The following is a 6,000-nucleotide window of genomic DNA, read 5'->3' on the forward strand; positions in this document are numbered from 1 at the left end:
GACTTGGATGGCGGACAATTGCTCCCACTGCAAGGACAAAATTACATCCTGCACCTTCTCAGTTTCTTTGATGCCATCTGCATTTCTTTTTCTCATTCTCACAAATATCACTGTGTAGACATTTGATCTTTTCTCTGTTCATTTTTTGTCTGTTTTCTGATACTTGTGACCCTCAAAGACCTTCCAGCTCCTTCAGCTGTTTTTGTCTCCTCCAGCTGCTGTTTCTTCTCAAAGTCCATGACCACAGGCACACCCTGGTCCTCGAGCCAAACGCTCTCACTGCCCACACTGGCTTCCCGCAACACTTTTACAAACTTCTCACAGCGTTTATGTAACTTTAATAGCGTCTGCTTACTGCCACTCAGGGTTTATGAAGCCTCAAACTCTCCAGACGTCACCATCACGGTCCGGTTATGCTTAGAAATGGGTTGCTGGTGTGGGTTAATGGTTTTGACGATCCCATGTTCCCATGCAACATACAGACTGATAAAATATAGATCATGAAGTCACATTTTGTGATAAATGCATAAATGTAAATCAGGAGTCACTCAATCTTGACAGTTTTTAAAATGCGTATGTGTAAAATGTGTGTTTTAAAATTTTTTTTTTTTTTGTATAAAATAGTGTTCCTAGCTCAAACATATAACACATATCATAGTGGGTTTCTGATGTTTACAAGAGATCTATGATTTGCTGTTACCTCGGGACTGTCCTGTAGGGTGATATCAGGTAAATTGGTTTACAGCTTTTGAAACAGTATGCCCCACATTTTTTGAGATGGCAGTGTTCAGGTAAAATGGGCCGGTTGATCAGCAAAAATGGGCCAGTCAAACTACAAAGTGAAATAGAGACATTTCTGATAAAACACAGTTAATTATGTTTAATTTTATAATGTAACAGAACACTGCATTTAAATTACATTAGAACATCCATTTGAATTGCATTAAAACAATCATTTCAAACAATTGAATCTATAAAACATACATTTCATGAACAAAATGTAACAATAACAATTAGTGTTATGGCAACAGTTTAAAGGTTAACAGCCAATGACTGCAAAGAATTTCAAACAGATGAGGTATAAGACACTCAAACCTTTCAATGAATTTCATCAATAAAAATGAAAAATGTAACAAAAACCTGAACATTTGGTGTGTGTGTGAGGACATAAATTTGTATAATGACACAGGTGAAGGAGACTTTTCAGGACATTGCCCCATGTCCACACTTTTCAAAACGCTTATAAATCATACAGAGTGAGTTTTTGGGGGGAAGGTAGAAATGCACAGTCTCCTGTGAGGGCTAAGTTTAGGTGTAGGGTTGGTGTAGGGCAATAGCACATACAGTTTGTTCAGTATAAAAACCATTACGCCTATGGAGAGTCCACATAAACCACAAAAACCAACGTGTGTGTGCATGCATGTGTGTGTGTGTGTGTGTGAGAGTGTGTGTGGTGTGTACGCGTGTTCGCATTCAAAAGTTATGTGAAGGTTTTTCAAAAACTGGCAGATCTTAATCTTGGCAGATAAAGCCGTCGTCATCAAAAATGCCATTCTCTTCACCACAGCACTCATGAAACCAGGCACTACAGCGATCACATCACACCCTGTCCTGAGTGGCCTTTGGGTCACTGGGGTCGCCGTAGAGGGTATGGCAAACCTTGCAGGGATCTTTGTCTTCTCTGTGGTTCTTCTTACCTTGCTTTTTTGTCTTTGTGTTTATGTAGTCAAGGTGTTCCTGACTCCTGAGAAGGAGGCTTGGCTCTTTTTCTCATGGGCCTCTCTTGTTTTGGTAATTTGTTCAGTTGTCTTCCTATATTCTGCCAATGCTCCTCTCATCCTCATCCCCTACCCACCGATTGTATTTTTTTGCCCCATCCCTGGCGGACATCCTTTCTATCTCCTTTATGTTCCTTTCTGACCCTCGTCTTTCCTTTCTATTTTTCATGCTGTCTGTAATAAAACGTGAAAAAGGTACGTCACAAATGCTAAAATATAATATAAATAATTTTAAAAAGGAAAAAACACCAGAATTTCTACTTAAACTCAACTCAGAAGGTGGCCCATTATAACTGAAATTAATGCCTCATTTTATCTTAACACATTCAGGTAAATTGGGCCAGTAACTAAAAATTATTTTTCTTTATAAAACAAAATCAGTATTTTATCTCAGAGAGGCCATCAATCATTATTTCTAAATGTGCATTTGTTTTTTATTGATTTATCTTCCTTATTATTGAGAAGTAATATTGGATATGTCAGGCCACTCACCTTGCCTTTTTCTGGTGTGGTCTCAGAATGAGGCATTGCCCCTCCCTCATTAGCAACCTCAGACCAATAAATCAATTTGTTAAAGTACTGTTATGGCAACAGTTTGAAATTCTTTGCAGTCATTGGCTGTTAACTTTTAAAGAGATAAGACACTTCAACATTAAATGGCCCATTTTACCTGATGGCCCAATTTGCCTATCACCCTACCCACTTAAGAGTCAAAAACCATTGTCACAATTAAATGAAATTTGAACTGAAACCTTCTTTATGTGCTTAAATCACAAATACATGATGCATTTGTGTGACAGTATTCGAGGTATTTCATTTGCCTGCACAGGTTTCAGGTTTTCCCACCCACTCATCCATAAACATGACGTCATACAGAGATCGAGAGAATGATTCTAATGACCATGATTGTGTTTTGGGGGATTTTAGTCATGGATGACTCAGCAGCAATCCCAGAATTCCCTCACGGTGTCTGGAAATTCACTTTGGATACGTGTCTGCTAAAGGAATGTGTGTCAATGCTCTGCTGTAAAAGTACTTTTCAAGTGTCTGTAGTTTATCAGAGCAGTATCCTTTAGAAAACTTAACTTCACAACACTCCAAAGCATAATATTGAACTTTTTTACTGCACTGTTTCACATTAAATATCATTTAATACTTAATTACATTAGAAATCTATTACTTACTTACTTTTACTCAAGTAGAAGTCATTCAAATATTTACTTGAGTACAAGAAAGTACTACATTTTTAATGTTCTTAACTATTAAAGGTAAAAAGTGTGGTAAAAAGTATGGCATTATGCTTTGGAATGAAGTAAAGTTTTCCAAAGAAAAACACTTTGATAAACTACAGATGCTTTTTAAATTTACTTTAGTAAAGTAAAGAAATACGTCATTACTGTCTCTGAAATGCTGTCTGTGTAAATATGAAAAAACATCACATACACTTTTGGTTGTGGGAATATACTATGATATGACATTTGGTTGATATTCCATCTTATCTCTATGGCTTTTGTGTTTCAAGTTAAGATGATGTTCATTGTTATTTAGCTAATAGTCTGTCAAATTAAAACAGTAATATTTTGTCATAGCCTCATAAATGTTCTTCCATGTCTCCAGGAATCTGTTGTTCCTCAGATTGACTGCAGCTGGCGTCGGGACAACCGGAGCGCTCGAGGAAGCAGCTCGGGACCGAAGTGAGAGGAAATTCTCATGTTTTTGAGGAATCAATCACTGCAGAATGAAGCTCACAGCAAGAGCACATTTCAATGTAAATGGCTCTTTATTTTAGCCTCCGCAGCAGAATTCCGCGGCTTCCTGAACGCTGTCTCCTTGGTTTAGTTTTTCACAACTGTTCATAGACCAGAGTAGAGCCCTGCCCGGGACTGTTTTCTTAAACCCGCACCCGGGTCAGGAATATGAAAAAAACTGAAAAACGCATGCAAAAAGTTCGACTCGGTGTGCAATGACCAACTGTTAACAAACAGTTATAAGCATAGGCTAAATAAGCCAAAGCAAAATATTAAATTACTTTACATAGAACTTAGAAAATATGTACGCCGTCTCAGGTGTCAGATTTATGTCCTTGTGCACGCAACTTAAGTTTAACTCTTTCCCATTTTGTTTTCAGTGACAATTGAGAATTGTTTCCAGATGTCTGACTTGCCTTGCTTTGCTTTTGTTAAGTAAACAGCCGCTTTAATTTTCTTCTCAATTTAATGTGTTGACTCCATTTCTATTACACACCGAATCTCACCGTTCCATGCAGGTCTCCCGTGACATTTTCTGACCGCCCACTCCCGCCCGCAAGCAAAGGTCAAACTGCCCGCTCCTGCGAGATTTGGGTTGATGCAGCTCTCTAGATCAGAGTCCACTGTACAGTTTTCATGCATGCTGACTGTAAAACTGCACAGATAGGGGTAGAGTGGGGGAAAACCCACCAAAATAACCACAAGATGAATTCAAGAATTTTTTTAGGCAGTGGCTATTTGCACTAAGTGTAAATACCGATAGATGCAAATAGCTATACATTTACCCTGTTAAAATAGGAAGATTTTCTGCTATTTATACGACTTATTGCAAATAGTGAGAATCATCTGCACCGCAGTATTGTAGTACATTATACAATAATAACATATTGAGTGTAAATTATAGTTTTAATTCAAATTGAGCGATATGAGATTTGAAAAGGAAGAATAAAAGGCGGGTTCGAACTCGGGCCGATCACATCAAAAAGCACAGGCCTAATAATTTACACCATTAAAACTGATGCAGAATGAGCATTTTGTTCAGTGTTGATTAACCCACTCACACATTTGGAGTTACTGTAACCTTTGACAACAAGGCAGCTATTTGCACTTAGTGTAAACAGACATTTATTGTAAATATGGACTACGTTGACCAGAGTGATGCAGAAGTTTTCACCATGTTTTCACAGTAAATTATATCATTTTCAGCAGTAAGAAAAAAAGTGTTTTAAAGCTTGTTGTTTTGTAGAACATCACAGTTATATATGATATGAGAACAGCTGGGCCTGTAGGGAGTACATGTTATTTAATAAAAATATAATTATATTTTCAGAATGACATATTTTTTTCTCAAACGGGGTAAAACGCCCCCAGGGGGCAATTACTGTAGTTATTCTGTTCTGAACATCAAATCTTTGTTTTTCCATCAAATGTATTCTAACTAGGCTGAATAAAAATATTTGGACTTTATTACCTCAAGTTAGCATCAGGTAGCTAGTTAGCTAGCCAGGTAGCATCAGCTAACAACGTATTTTTCTTTTTTTTTTTTTTTTAAATTTGAATTCTAATTAACACGACAATTTGTACAAAACAGTAACTAATCACTCAAAAGTTGGAAAATTCCTGTTTATTTTTACATGTCTGTCAATCTGAGGCGTTGCTATGGGTTGCGTCCGTTTTGCTCGACTGACTGATATTTCTGTTCAAAAACCATAGGCTCTCGAGCTCGATGGAAGGAAAAAATAAAACAAATAATATTTTAAACATTTTTCATCAATAATCAAAGCTAGTAAGTCGATTTAATTAAAAATCCATATATTACATATTTTAGAATATTACATAATTCATCAATGCCCATTAGTCATGTAGCTGTAGGCTATTCAATTCACTTATATTTATGTATGATATACACCGTTTACTATTTAATGAAACTATAGTTATTTAAGCACAAGTGCCACCTACAGGCCTGTTATGTGAAGTGTAGGCTGGCGAAATGGTGACGTGAAAGGACTATTTTTGATAATTATGCAGCATTATGAAAGTGTCTTATGCTCATCAAGAGTGCATTTATTTGATCAAAAATACAGAAAAAACTGTAGCCTAATATTGTTAAATATTATTACAATTTAAAATAATTATTTTCTGTCTTTCTATGTTTTACATTTATACTATTTTAATAAAATATATAATTTATTTCTGTGATTCAAAGCTGTATTTTCAGCATCATTACTCCATTCTTCAATGCATGGTCCTTCAGAAATCATTCTAATATGCTGATTTATGATCAATGTTGGAAACAGTTGTGCTGCTTTATTTTTATTTTATTTTATTTATTTATTTATTGGAACCTGTGATACGTTTGATAAATAAAACCACATGTAAATAAAACAAATAAATAAAATGAAACTCACTGATAAATAAAAAGTTAAAAAGAACAGCATTTATTCAAAATAGAGATGTTTTCTAACAATAATGTA

The sequence above is a fragment of the Barbus barbus genome (genome assembly GCF_936440315.1).
Source record: "Barbus barbus genome assembly, chromosome: 3".
Taxonomy (NCBI): Eukaryota; Metazoa; Chordata; class Actinopteri; order Cypriniformes; family Cyprinidae; genus Barbus; species Barbus barbus.